We start from the raw sequence: 15,758 nt of genomic DNA on the forward strand, positions 1-15,758 counted from the left end.
CAAGGGTGTGTTCCCAACCCTCCTTATGGTGCATAAACACTGTGCTTAGGCATCTGTCCTTCATCTTGCCTCATACTCTCAGGAGGAAGGCGAGCGCTCACTGCATGCAATAGCCAAGAATTGGCTCCATTGTGACGTTACTAATTCCTTGTGATAAACTATTACTAGCTAGTAGTTACTAGTCACACTTTTCTCTTACTACAGGTACATTCTGATGGCAGAACGCACTTGAAGAAATAAAATACACAATATGACTTTGAGGGAGGTAATATACTCTATATATTATTGAAATGTGTTTTGTATACAGTCTTTCATGCCATATATTTGATGTTTCTACACACTGTAAAAAAACAGATGTTGTAATTACCCAGTATCATAGCACTCAAGAGGATGGAAGGCTGAATCTTTCTTGCAGGGTTTAAACTAGTTATCCTTGGCTCATGGCAGATGTCAGTGGCGAGCAAAAATGTAAAAATGCACTAAGCCATCTCGCTCTCATAAATAAAAGAAACTGTCCGTGAGAACCACAGTGTATTTTATGCAGATCACAAACCACAGACAATCATCTGCGACGTTAAGCGCTGTTTACTTTGGGAGCAAACAAATAATTGAAATTGATGTATATATCATACAGCACAGGAGATAATGATATAAACTTGTATTATTATGACTTCCTGCTGCAACTCTCCCTCTCCTTTAACATAGGCAATGCCATGGCAACAGGACTTCCATCATGAATCTTTTAGATCCAGGAGGGAGAGGATGCTACTTAACACCAGTCTTACTTCGCCTGGCATCTCAAGTTTGAAGGGTGGTAGGAAATTGGAGCTAATGCATGCCAGTTAAACAAAGAGGCAGAGTTAATGCAGTTTCTGTCTTTATCTTTGCTGGTGTGATGCGTGCACTCTTTGATCATGCAGTCTTTATACTCTGACTGCTTTTAAACATGATTTATGTCAAGAGGGCGCCCAATTCAGACTCCCAGAATACCATGGAATATGTAAATGAGTTCTATTGAGATTCTGTGTATGTAACAGTGTCCTACGTGGATACCATGAACATCTGGCAGGGTTCTGGCCACCCTAGACCTGCGTTGGATACTCAAGGAGTTAGAAAGAAATAGTATTTTCGGTGGTAACTTACCAAAGATTGAGAGATACAAAAATTCCAGCCAACAGTGCAATATCTGCAGATAAAAAAGTCATTTATTCAGACTCCAAATGAGCTTTTTTGCAACCCTCTCACAACGTATGAGTGACCCTGAGGACAGAGAATAGGATAATTAGTTATCTGCAAAAACAACCTTATTGATTAGCAATTACATCTGTTCGAAGGTTGGGTCACTAGTCATTTCACATTCATATCTGGAAGTCTTATAAAATAGATAGAGTAGTCCTTTAACCTCAACCCAAGTTTGTTCTTAAAATAAACTCAAAATATTATTCACAACAGGAAATAATTCTACCAGTCGTTGAGGCAGAGCAGAGGAACAACAATAAAAACCTTCTATATTAGATGTTAAGAGAACCCTGTTAATCTATCTACAGCACACTAAAGTGTTACGTGTATCAAATGCATTGTATGTATATTTTGGAACGGGGGAGAGAATGTGGCCTAACGGCTAGGGCGGTCAACCGTGGCTAGGGCGGTCGACCTTGGAGGGGGGGACCCGGTTCGAGTCTCGGCAGGGACGCTCAACATTCTGTGATTCTGGACAAATCACTTAATCTCCCTGGGCCTAACACACATTAATGTGTTCGTCTGTAACGTAACTGGTGCTCGTGTAAAGCGCTCTGATACCTTCGGGTCTTGTTCGCGCTACATAGAACTCCAAAAATAATAATAGTGAAGAAGGTATCATCTTATGGTTCTGACAGCCACTTTTGCAGGCAAATAAGTTCTTTGGGGAGACTCCTTCATTCCAGATTCAAGGCCAGTACCCTAGGGGGTATATTCTCAAGAACGTGCGATAATCATCGCCAAAATAGGTTAACGCAATTTCACATATAGCCGTCTATCGTGGGAAAATACCTTTGTGTCAACGTCACATTCTCAACACTGCTGTAACATGCGATAGTGTCCCCATAATGCATCAAATGTCCACGATAACATTACCAAGATGGCCATACAAATACAAACCCGAACGCAAAAAAAGTTGTGTTGGGCCCAACTGTAATAAAAAAGTCAGCGATAAGCAGCGCCAGGCCTGCAATTCCCACAAGTCAGGCTGCAAAAATCAGTATTAAAACGGCAACAAAAAACACAAACAGAACACAAACAACTGTGAAGTACGATGCAGGTAGCCAGAGCAACTACAGAGGACAACCAGAACCCCACAAGCCCCACGGAGTACCAGCTAAGGACTTTGGAGTCAGGGAAGGGCAAGAAGAAGAAGAGGAAGACGCGGTTCAGTCTAGCAGGAAAACAGTATCCCGATAACTCAGGTGACACTGCCACCATCTAATTGCCATTGATGAAATTGTCAGCACTAAATGTTGCACTTACACTTGTCAGAGTGATGTGCTAATGCAGAGGAGTGACATGCACACAGGGAATGTGTCTTGGAATAAACTTATTTGAACATGCTTTTCCTGTGGTCATTTTGTCCTGTCCCATGATTGCTAAGGACAGTCCCAATGTGATGTGCTCATGTGGAAAAATTGTTAATGATAGTGTGCCTTTGGGCTATTCCTGCTGCTACTGCACTGGGGTGTGGTCCACCTGCCTCATCATTATCGTCTGGTGCATCTGGCACATGGATCCATGGGGCATTGGTGCGTACACATATGTTGTGCAACACACAAAATGCAATGATCATCTTGCACACTATTTGCGGGCTCTAAATGGGTCTTCCACCTGTAATGTCCAGGCACCTGAAACGTGGCTTCAACACGCCAAATGAGCGCTCCACAATGCCCCTGGTGTGTTTGTGGGCCGCATTATACTGCCTCTGGGCCTGGGTTATCTGGGCTCGGAGGGATGTCATCATCCACGGGCAGAGTGCATATCCTTGATCGGTGGTTCTGCATTCTGTGTTGGGAGGCGTATTAGTATATTGATGTGTGGGATTTTGGGATTCATGTTTGACATGTCTCGCATGTGGCAAATGAGCTGCATCCATGTGTATTACGTTGCCTCACAGCTGCTCCTCACTCCCCCAGAGCCTATGTACTTGTGTGCACTGCACGGTTGCATCACTTGCACTCCTAAGACACACCATTGTCATGACTGTCTGCGCATGTCCACAAGCCCGACAATGACACTGTGATCTTGGCCGTTGAGGGTGGTCGGCCAAGTGTGTGTAGGCTTATGGTGAGGATATGGCAGACACAGAGACACACGCAGTAGTTGCTTTGGTGGCCATCCCGGAAGTTAACCACGCCCTGAGCCCGGGCTATTAATTTCCACTCCGACGCTGGCCCAGCCAACTCCGATTACGCTTACAGGAAGGGATGACATAGCTACATGTCCAAGGTCTACCCCACTGAGGTAACATGGTTGCGTCCACTGTCTATGATACCACATACACCAGTAGTATATGTCCACATGGACATGTCTGTACTCTGCATAGTTGAGTCTGTCCAGCATATCACTGCCTCACTTGGCATTGTGTTCATTCTAATTCATGGGTCACTCGCCTCCTTCGCACATACTTGGTTCCCACCTTTCACCACATCCTGCTATTGTGTGGCAGAGGTGCCGTGACGTGGATGGTTTGTCTACATGGCTGGCCCCTGTTACCACAGTTCCTTGTGTTGTTGTGTCTGGTAGGTGGGCATGTTGTTTGGCATGTTGTGTATGATGTTGTACCATGTGCATTCCCACAGTTGTGAGTTGCATGATTGTGGATTGAGGTGTGTTCATTTGGTACTTACCAATGAGCAGTGCATTTCCGTAGGTGTCATCCTCAAAGCGCTGGTTAATGATGTACTGTCGAAAAATGTAGGAATCATGCACACTGCCTGGGTAGTTGGCGAGGACGTTGGTGAAGAGTCCCCAGTGGTCCACTATTGCCTGCACATTGATGGAATGGGTGTGGTTTCTGTTTCGGTAATTGTGTGCAGTGTCATCAGGGGGCACAAGTAGGACATGTGCGGGAATCCAGCTATGCCGTAGAAGCCTTGCTTGGTCTCCAGCTGTTCCTGCGCTCTGTGGGGGAAGTGAAGGTGCTGGGGTACCAAGCTGATGATGGCATCCAAGACAGTTGTGCTGAACTTTGATTGGGCTGGCTGTGAGACTCCTCCGACTCTGGTGGTTGTTGGTTGGAAGGTACCAAAGGCCAACAGGTGCAGCACAGTCAGCAGCTTTGTCTGTGGAGGGATGTTGGTTGTCCACTGTGTTGGCCTAGGGGTGGTAGCGGTGGGTGTTTTGGGCCTCTTGGGTCTCTGAGCTGCATGATCAGTAGCTCCATGACATGTGTTGGTCTGCCGATGTGGCTCTGGGCTGGGCTCCCTTTCATACTGCAGGTTGTCGTCCTGATTAACACCATTAAAAGGCAGGTGTTCACTCCTTGCTGCTAACGCGCCTTATCGCCTGTTTTTGGATCGCTTCGCCGATCTGGCTGATCGTTGAGAATATCGCGAAGTGGTGTTTTCATGTTTTTTTGCACAGGAACGCCTACTCTGCATATCATTAGCGTTAGTTGTCGCCCTCATCCGTGGCAATGTTTTTTACGGAAGCTATCACTGGAAAACAGGCAATTTCAGCAGTTTGGACCAGCTTGAGAATGGGATGATGAATATTTTGCCACTTTTGGGGCACCAAAATGCCGACAACTCAGCGATAAGTCCTTGAGAATATGTTTTAACATCTAGGGCAGAGGTTGGTGGGGTCACCAATCAGGAAATATGTAGAGCAGACACATGGCTGTTCCACTATGTATATGTCAATCACTATATGCTGGATATAATGGATTCAGTGTATGATCATTTCAAATCAATTGCTGTTAAGATAGCAATGCAGAAATCACTGTTTTTTAAAATCCCTATAGCATCAGAAAGTTGTGCAAAACGTCTGTTTATTATGGCCTGTGAAGAGGTACTTACCAGTAAACTGTATTATCTCACATCAGGTCCCTGTCTTTTAAGTCAGAGCCCCTGTGTTCCCCCCCACCTTGAGTTTTGTAGCTCCACTGGACTATCTTACTCGCAGGAGGAAAAGAGGGAGGAGCCTTACGTCTTTGGAATCATGGAGAAAGAAATGAGACTAGTGTGGTAAGTGCCTGTCTTGGGGCGAGGCCACCTCAAATTATGTTGAGTGGACTGAGGGGTACCTGGTACAGGGTATTGAAGTTTATCAGTAATTAACGATTTCATTAACCCACCTCATGCACGTCTGACCAAAATATTGCAAATAGGAAAAGGTGTTGTATTGAAAGAGAAAGGAATAAGTAGACCAGGACAGCAAGAGAAATCTTATTGTTCTTTTTAATTTTTTCCTGGCAGATACCACCTCAACATTACCAGAGATCTCCTCTGGAAATAAGAGAGACACTTGAAACAGGACACAGGTTCAGGGTTAATGTGAGTTTGCACAACAGAAATAAAGATGATAGGATGGACCCTACGGGAGACAAACATTGAAATGCGGCAGAGACCATGCATGTTTAGCTATCCAATTCTTGATCCTTCCAATGCACTGTGCTGTAAACAATCATCAATAGCTCCAATGCTCCATGGGAAAAATTCAGAAGCAATTCTTCTCATCAGTTTATCATCCAGCAAATAAGCACCGATAGGGCAGACTAGCAACATTTAGGAAAACTCATAATCCCCCATTTATAACTTAGAGAAACATTCAGAGAAATAAACATGACAATAATATTTCATATGAATTCATTTGCTCTTTAACCATCTGCTGCCTTTTATCCCACCTGACTCTTCAGTGATCAACTGAACCTTACCCCTATTAAAGTTTCGTGAACTTATTCATATATCCAAGTTCTTCCCTTCAATCAATCAATCAACCAATTAATCAATCAAGAACATTTATAGAGCGCGCTACTCACCCGTGAGGGTCTCAAGGAGCTGGGGGGGGAGCTTTGTGTGCGTGGGTAAGGAGCCTGAATGTGATCCTCTTGTTTACGGGGAGCCAGTGCAGGTCTCTCAGGTGGGAGGAGATGTGGCTGTGTCGGGGGATGTCCAGGATGAGTCGTGCTGATGCGTTCTGTATGCACTGTAGTCTTTTCTGTAGTTTGACTGTGGTTCCAGCGTAGAGGGCGTTCCCGTAGTCCAGTCGGCTGGTAACCAGGGCCTGGGTGACAGCCTTCCTGGTTCTGGTGGGGATCCAGCGGAAGAGAATTCGAAGGGTGTTGAAGCAGGAAGAAGTAACGGCGTTGACTTGCTTGGTCATCGTGAGGGAGGAGTCAAGGATGACTCCCAGGTTGCGTGCGTGGTCTGTGGGATTGGGGGCGGTGCCCAGAGCCGCGGGCCACCAGGAGTCGTCCCAGGCGGAGGGGGATGGTCCGAGGATGAGGACCTCCGTCTTGTCTGAGTTCAGTTTCAGACGGCTGAGCTTCATCCATTCCGCGATGTCCTTCATTCCTTCCTGGAGGCTTGCTTTGGCGGTGGCGGGGTCGTTGGTGAGGGAAAATTAGCTGGGTGTCGTCTGCGTAGGAGATGAAGTTGAGGCCGTGTTTGCGTGCGATGGCCGCGAGGGGGCTCATGTAGATATTGAAGAGGGTAGGGCTGAGCGAGGAGCCTTGGAGTACGCCGCAGATGATCTTGGTGGACGCGGCGCGGAAGGGTGGGAGACGGACTCTTTGAGTTCTGTCAGAGAGGAAGGAGGTGATCCAGTCCAGGGCCTTTTCTTGGATCCCGGCGTGGTGGAGGCGGGTCGTTGGGGTGTGGTGGCAGACTGTATCGAATGTGGCCGATAGGTCGAGGAGGATGAGGGCGGCAGTTTCCCCGTTGTCAAGCATGGTCCTGATGTCATCGATTGCTGCGATGAGGGTGGTTTCGGTGTTGTGGTTCGCTCGGAAACCGGACTGCGACGAGTCGAGGGAGCCGTTCGTTTCGAGGAAAGTGGTCAGCTGTATGTTTTTTTCATTTATTTATTTATTTTTTTGTCCTCATTTTGCCCTTAGTAAATCACCTAGCTGCACTGGGAGAGGGGTATGAACTACAGGGTCACAGGTAAACTGGTAGTGCCGTCGCCCGACTGATATGGTTTTGACACTCAGCGTTGTTCATTCACTCCCAAAAATGCGCCGCAAGATGATAACCCTAGAGGAGCAATGTTGCTGCTATGCAATACCCATAAAGGATAGGGGGGACCACAGCCTTGGGTAGATCAATGGAGGAGAGCAGACCAAGCAGCGTTAATCAACGGACAGTGGGGGGGGGACAAAAAAAAAACCCACAGTCGAGAGAAGAGTCACCTAGACCAGTTTTAGAGGTGCCAGAAGCCACGTTTGCCCCGACAAACGTGGTCAGCTGTATGTTGACGGTCTTCTCGCTGACTTTTGCGGGGAAGGGGAGGAGCGAGATGGGGCGGAAGTTCTTGAGGTCCATGGGGTCGGCAGTGGGTTTCTTCAGTAGGGCGCTGATCTCTGCGTGTTTCCAGCCCCCCGGAAAGGGGCGGACGCAAAGGAGTTGTTAATGATGTTCCGGAGATGGGGTGCGATGATGGAGTCGGCCTTGTTGAAGACGTGGTGTGGGCAGGGGTCAGCTGGGGAGCCGGAGTGGATGATGTTCATCACGTGGGTGATGTCTTCAGTGTTGACGGGGGTCCAGGCGCAGAGGATGGTGAAAGGGGGCGTTGGTTCGGTGGTTGGGTGCGTGGTCTGGGCGCCGAAGCTGTCATGTATATCGGCGATCTTGCGGTGGAAAAACATGGCGAACTTCAGCAATTTATATCATCTGTGCTGGACGTTTACACACATCACTTTATGTAAGACTGATTGTACAACTGCATATTGATAACAATAATATCGACTTGCACTAATGTTAATTGCATAATATACTTACAATTAAAATGACAAAAATATTGAGTCCAAAATATTGACCTACAAAAATATCTACAGTTAAAAATTATCTGAAAACTAAAATATGGATTAGAATAATACTGACTCTTACAATTCTTATAATACAAATATACAAAATCTACATCAATAATAAAAATGTGCAAAATAAATAAAAAATATAACTGTAATTATTTGAAATTATTTTTAGAGTTTAAAAAGTTGCAGTACTTTTCAAAATATATATTTTACACAATTGAAATACATTTAGCATGTAATTCATCTTTAAAATATATCTACTTTACCTTACAATCAATGAAAATTAGTCTAAACTTTAGATTTAAAAACATTTGAATGTTAACAAAGAAATTATTTTTTAATGTTAAAGATGTAAAATATTTACATAAAAATCTTCAGACATATGAACATATTTTAAATGTTTAAAAATGTAAAGATTTGTAGACCTGGGTAAATTCCGGTTGACACTTCCTCGTGGGGAGCTGATTGTTGGGGGGACTTCAACTCAGTTATGGACTCTACACTGGATAGGCAAACTCCCAGAGACGCGGGTGGGCCATCCCATAGATTACAGGACTTTGTAGAGGCGCTAGGGCTGATGGACACATGGCGGACCAGTTACCCAACGGACAGGCAGTTCACATTCCACTCTGGGGCCCACAATAGTCTCTCTAGAATTGATTACATTTTCAAACTAGCCACCGGAATGTTGGGGATGACAGACGTTAGACACCTGCCTAGAGGTATATCGGACCACTCGCCAGTCCTCATCACATAGGCACCATTTACCCCGCAGACTCGTCGCCATTTCCAATTAGACCCGGATACCTTCAGGACCGTAGATTACGTAAAACACTTCAGGACCGTAGATTACGTAAAACACTCCTGCAAATCACAAAGCATACACAAAGCAAACTTAAGGCTCTACCCGATCTCTGAAACGCTGTGACCGTCCTGACTTCTCAGAAGCGGTCGCTCCTCACGCTGCTCCCTGCTCATTCATTCTTTGGTATCGTAGCGCTTTCTGCCAGACTGCTCATTGCCTTTGATTTCATTTGCGCACTGCTGACTGCTATTTACTGTGCCTGATTATATCGTTTTCGTAGCGCTTTACTGCCAGACTGCTTTTAAATAATTATTGAACTGTGCACTGCTCGCTTTGCCTGCCTTAATTATTTGTGCCTGATTGTGCCGGTGCCACTGCCCATTTAATAGCGATTTTGCCCCAATCTCGTCCTGTTTCACTTTTGGCTTGCTGCCATTTTGTTGTTTATTGTTGTGCCTCCCAGCCCGGCTCTCCACCCCGCTCCCGCCTCCCAGCTGCTCCTCCCTCCCACTGAAACTTAAGGCTCTACCCGATCTCTGAAACGCTGTGACCGTCCTGACTTCTCAGAAGCGGTCGCTCCTCACGCTGCTCCCTGCTCATTCATTCTTTGGTATCGTAGTGCTTTCTGCCAGACTGCTCATTGCCTTTGATTTCATTTGCGCACTGCTGACTGCTATTTACTGTGCCTGATTATATGGTTTTCGTAGCGCTTTACTGCCAGACTGCTTTTAAATAATTATTGAACTGTGCACTGCTCGCTTTGCCTGCCTTAATTATTTGTGCCTGATTGTGCCGGTGCCACTGCCCATTTAATAGCAATTTTGCCCCAATCTCGTCCTGTTTCACTTTTGGCTTGCTGCCATTTTGTTGTTTATTGTTGTGCCTCCCAGCCCGGCTCTCCACCCCGCTCCCGCCTCCCAGCTGCTCCTCCCTCGCTCCGCCCCCCTCCACTTTCCACTTATGACTGATACACCTACGCGCAGCGCCCACGCGCAGCAGTCGCGCCCCATGCGCGCCGAAGGCGCGCTAAAGGTAAGCCCGTCTACGCCCGTCCGCGCCTGGATCGCGCCCAGCGCCAGACCCCCTGGCCCCCGCAAATTCCACTCCACCCGCATAACGTACGACGCCGCAACCCTCTCAGCACTTAACCCCGGCCGACTCCCAAACTGCTACCAAGCCGCTCCAGGATACACCCATGGATCTTTCACCTGCCACGCCTGCAAGTTCGACTGCATCAGGACCCACACCAAATCCACAGTCTCCAAACAGAGCTCCGACACTAACCATCTGAAGTGCATCCTGCTCAACACCCGCTCGGTCCACAGACACGCCATTGAACTTTGGAACCTCCTAGACACCACATCGCCGGACGTTGCCTTTCTCACAGAAACCTGGATGAACGCCTCATCAACGCCCGACATCGCCATGACATCCCGGACGGCTACAAGATCATCCGAAAGGACCGCATCAACCAACCAGGAGGAGGCATCGCCATCGTCCATAAAAACACCATCCACATTACGTCCAATTCCGACGACAACCTCACAACCGCCGTACACTTTCACTTCCAGATTCACACCGACCCTAAAACCACACTAAGAGGCACCCTCATCTATAGACCACCCGGACCCCGCACACAATTCAGCGAAGACATCACTGACTTCATCAGCCCTCACGCCCTCCCCTACGAGGACTACATTCTACTGGGAGACCTCAACTTCCACCTGGAAAAGAACAACGACAGCAACACCACCACCCTTCTGGACAACCTCGCCAATCTCGGACTCAAACAACTTGTTGACACCCCCATCCACTATACCGGCCACACGCTCGACCCAATCTTCACCTCCAGCAAGCACAACTCCTTTAATCACACCACAGCTCTCCATTGGACGGACCACAGCTGCGTTCACTTCAACTACAAAAAGACCACGACCCACAGCTACCCACAACCAATTCCCCGGAGAAACTGGAACAAAATTACCACCGACCAGCTCTTCACATCGCTTCACCAAAACCCTCCCGCAAAATCATCGGACCCAAACCAAGCAGCCTCCAACCTCACACAATGGATCATCCATAGTGCTGACGAATTAGCACCCTTGAAAAACCATCAAATCAAACAAGGCAGCAAAAAAGCCCCCTGGTTTAATGATAACCTTAAGAAATCCAAGAAGATCTGTCGCACCCTCGAAAAAGCCTGCCGAAAAAACCCAACCTCTGACAACCAGGCCACCTTCAAGGACGCCACCCGCAAACACCACCAACTGATCCGATCCACCAAGAAATCAGAATTCAAGGATCGACTCGACAACAACGCCCACAACAACAAGGAACTATTCAACATCGTCAAAGAGTTTACCATCCCCACCGCCGGCACCAACGACATCACTCCCTCCCAAGACCTCTGCGACTCTCTAGCCTCGTTCTTCCACAACAAAATCGCTGACATACATAACAACTTTGGAGACCAGTCCACCCCACCCACCTCTGAACTAAAACCCCCCTCCAACAACCTTTGCGCCTGGAACCCAATCACCACCGAAGACACCATCCGCCTGATGAACACCATCCACTCAGGATCACCAACCGACCCATGTCCCAACTACATTTTCAACAAAGCAGACTCCATTATCGCACCCCATCTCCGAGACGTCATCAACTGCTCCCTCAACTCCGCTACCTTCCCGGAAAGCTGGAAACATGCCGAACTCAGTGCCCTCTTGAAGAAACCCACAGCAGACCCCACTGAACTTAAGAACTACCGCCCCATTTCGCTCCTCCCATTCCCTGCCAAAGTCATTGAGAAAGCCGTCAACAGTCAACTCGCCGCCTTCCTCGAATCCAACAAATCTCTCGACCCTTCACAGTCCGGCTTCCGAGCCAAACACAGCACCGAGACTGCCCTCATCGCAGCAACAGACGACATTCGAACTCTACTGGACAACGAAGAAACAGCTGCCCTCATCCTACTTGACCTCTCCGCAGCCTTCGACACAGTCTGTCATAGCACCCTTATACAACGCCTCAGCAACATCGGAATACAAGGAAAAGCATTGAACTGGATCATCTCGTTCCTCGCCGGAAGAACCCAGAGAGTCCGCCTCCCCCTTTTAGATCAGAAGCCACCGAAGTCATCTGCGGCGTACCACAAGGATCTTCACTCAGCCCCACCCTCTTCAACGTATACATGAGTCCCCTCGCATCCATCGCGCGCCAACACAACCTCAACATTATCTCCTATGCAGATGACACCCAGCTGATCCTCTCCCTCACTAAAGACCCAAACACCGCCAAAACCAACCTACACGAAGGGATGAAAGAAGTAGCCGAGTGGATGAAGAACAGCCGTTTAAAACTGAACTCGGACAAAACGGAAGTCCTCATCTTAGGATCATCCCCCTCCGCCTGGGACGACTCATGGTGGCCACCGGCCCTAGGAACCGCACCCATACCAACGGACCACGCACGTAACCTGGGCTTCATCCTGGACTCTTCCCTCTCGATGACCAGACAAGTCAACGCCGTCTCATCATCATGCTTCAACATCCTACGTATGCTCAAAAAAATCTTCAGTTGGATCCCCACCGAAACAAGAAAGACGGTCACCCATGCACTGGTTACAAGCTGTCTGGACTACGGAAACACCCTTTACGCCGGAACCACAGCCAAACTACAGAAAAAACTCCAACGCATCCAAAACGCCTCAGCCAGACTCATCCTAGACATCCCCCGCCAAGCTCACATTTCCGGTCACCTGAAAGACCTCCACTGGCTCCCCGTCAACAAGAGAATAACGTTCCGCCTCCTCACCCACGCACACAAAGCTCTCTACGACCTAGGACCCGAATACCTCAACACGCGCCTGTCCTTTTACACCCCCACCCGCCAACTACGATCGTCCAATCAAGCCCTTGCCGCAATCCCACGCATCCAAAGATCCACCATGGAGGGAAGATGCTTCTCCTACTTAGCGGCCAAGACCTGGAATTCTCTCCCCACCCACCTCCGCCTTACACAGAACCACCTCTCCTTTCAGAAAACAACTTAAAACTTGGATATTCGATAAGTAAAGTTCCCCCCCTCCCTCAAGCGCCTTGAGACCCTCTGGGTGAGTAGTGCGCTATACAAATTTAAACTTGACTTGAAGAAAATCAGCACTTGGTTCCCTCACCAACTACACTATGGGAGGCCTATAAGACAGTGCTCCGGGGTGGCGCCATTTCACTCATCACGGGTAAAAAGAGAGAACACCAGCAACACACTGATGACCTAGAGTCCGGGGTCGCATGGGCGGAGGAGGTGCACGCATATAATACTACGGAGGAGACAGCCCACGCATTACACATGGCCCAGCAGGCATATAGAGCATATATACAAGAAGAGGCCTCTACCAGACTAACTAGCACTCAACTCAACATATATGATCAGGGAGATAAAGCAGGCCGATTGCTGGTGTGGTTGGGGAAAAAAGAGAGGGCTAGTAACTGGATAGCACAAATACGAACTAGGAACGGCGACTTAGTGTCCACGCCACAACAGATCTCAGAAGCGCTTGCGCAACATTACAAAACGATATATACACCAGTCGCCGTCACGACGGTAGAAGAGAATTTGTTTTTTTTGCATGACATTCAGTAATCCACGCTAGACGCAGACGTGATGACTGCCTTAGAGGAGGATATCACGCCAGAGGAGCTTACGCAGGCCATAAGAGCGCTTCATACGAGGAAAGCGTTGGGACCCAACGGGATCCCGATCGAATTTTATAAGGTAGGAGTCAAGCACGTACTGGCGATGTTTACCGACAGCTTCGCAAGTGGAATCTTACCGGGAGATCAGCGTCTGGCCATCATAGTGGGAATCCATAAGGCCGGTAAACCGGCGAATGAATGTGCACCCTACAGACCAATATCTCTCCTTAATGCGGAGGCGAAAATACTTGCAAAAACCCTGGCCAATAGGCTACAGCCGCTCTTGTCAGACCTTGTACATGCTGACCAGTCGGGGTTTATGCCGCACCGCAATACGGCGCTTAACTTGAGAAGACTGTTCGGAGTAATAGAATGCAGGGCAACCATAACATAGGATGCAGCGGTCCTTTCTCTAGACGCAAGAATGGCGTTCGACTTGGTGGAGTGGCCCTTTATTTTCGCGGTCCTACAGCGTATTGGGCTTCGGGCCAAAGTTCTGTACATGGGTCCGCCTGTTGTACACGAGCCCAGTGGCACAGGTGGTCGTGAATGGATATATGTCGAAAGAATTTCCACTGAGAAGAGGGACACGGAGGGCTGCCCACTGTCCCCCCCTCCTTTTTGCGATAGTGTTGGAGCCGCTGGCGGTGTAGATAAGGCAGGACCTCATAATACAGGGAATAAAGTGGGCGATAGATTGGGAGGATCGTATCTCTCTATATGCAGATAACATTCTCCTATACTTGACGTCCCCAAAGAACTCCATTGACCGCTTATTAGAGATATGCGCTGCGTATGGGCGTCAGTCTGGATAGACCATCAACTTGGACAAATCACTGTTGTACGTCCTGCGGGGACCCCCGCCACAGCTACAGAGTGGCTGCGAGCTGCAAATAGTCACAGCCGGATTTAAGTATCTGGGGATATGTGTGACGCATGATCATGCGCAATTCAAGGAAATAAACTTAACTCAACCCCTGCGGCGATTTAAAAAGGATGTTAAACATTGATGCACATTGCCGTTAACACGGCTGGGACGTGTGGCCCCTTTTTAAATGGTGGCCCTCCCACGATTTTTGTACGCGCTACAGAATATGCCGTTCCCTATCCCTCAGACCTATGTTGGAGCAATTAATGCAGAGGTCACGCTACTTTGGGACGGTAAAGCACCTCGAATAGCGCTCCAAAAACTTATTAAGGGTTGGTACGACGGTGGGATTGCCCTGCCGGATGTCAAGGCATATTACTGGGCTTCCCAGATGGTCACGATTAATCACTGGCTGCACGTTCCACAGGACGACCCGGCGTTTAGACTTGATAGGCATCTTTTAGAACCGGCGGGGATAATGAGTGCCCTATACAATAAAAAGAAGAAACACACAATCACGGGTCCGACATTACACACAGTACGTATATGGTTTGATGCTCAGCGAGCACTTGGTTGGGAAGGAATGGTCACGAAGGCTATGCCGCTGTGGGACACTAAAAAAACTGGGAATGCTAGGCAATACAAAGGGGTTCCGTAACTGGGACTCAAAAGGAATCTCAATGGTCGGCGACCTATGGCAGAGGGGCGGGGTGGTCACCTTCGCTCACCTACAGGACACATACGGCCTGGCTGAGACAGAGAGGTTTCGATACATGCAGATTACTCACGCATTGCAGTCCCTGATACCACCAGACACAAACCCGGAGGACTCCTCCCCACTGGAGTATAGACTCCTAACAGATCACCTCCAGAGAAAAGCGATATCACTGACATACAAGAAAATACTGAACAACAGAGCAGACTCCACAGGGACCCTGAAGACTATATGGGAGTGCGAGCTAGGAGAGATCGACGAGGCAGAATGGAGAGAGGCGCTAGCTTCCCCTAAGGAGGCTGCTATTCCATCGAGGCTCAGGCTAGTGAAGCTAAAAATACTGCACCGTACATACTATACTAGGGCACTTCTACACAAAATAGGAAGGGCGGATTCGCCGCTCTGTCTTAGGGTATGCGGGGAAACAGGATCCTTCTACCATGGATCTGGAGTTGCCCCGTGATTGTGAGATATTGGATGGCGATCACGAGGACACTCTCTCAGGTTACACAAATCACTGTCCTGCAAGCCCACGATGCTGCCTCCTTAACATTTGGGACCCAACGGACTTAAACAAGACGACCCAGGACTGGGCGACGTTAGGAATGACTGTAGCAAAGAGGAATATCGCACAACGCTGGGGCTCCAGAGTTAGTCCCACTCTCACTCAGTGGTGT

At 48.3% G+C, this 15,758-nt stretch overlaps 1 long non-coding RNA gene across 1 annotated transcript in view; it reads right to left on the reverse strand.

Moving 5' to 3' along the window:
* Positions 1–1,187: 1,187 nt before the first annotated feature.
* Positions 1,188–15,758, reverse strand: part of LOC144827806 (uncharacterized) — an 80,687-nt gene continuing 66,116 nt past the window's right edge. The window contains exon 2 of the long non-coding RNA XR_013610387.1: positions 1,188–1,260. This is a non-coding gene — a long non-coding RNA (uncharacterized LOC144827806). The remainder of the gene's footprint in view (positions 1,261–15,758) is intronic.

The sequence above is a fragment of the Lissotriton helveticus genome, chromosome 4_1, assembly GCF_964261635.1.
Source record: "Lissotriton helveticus chromosome 4_1, aLisHel1.1, whole genome shotgun sequence".
Lineage (NCBI taxonomy): Eukaryota > Metazoa > Chordata > Amphibia > Caudata > Salamandridae > Lissotriton > Lissotriton helveticus.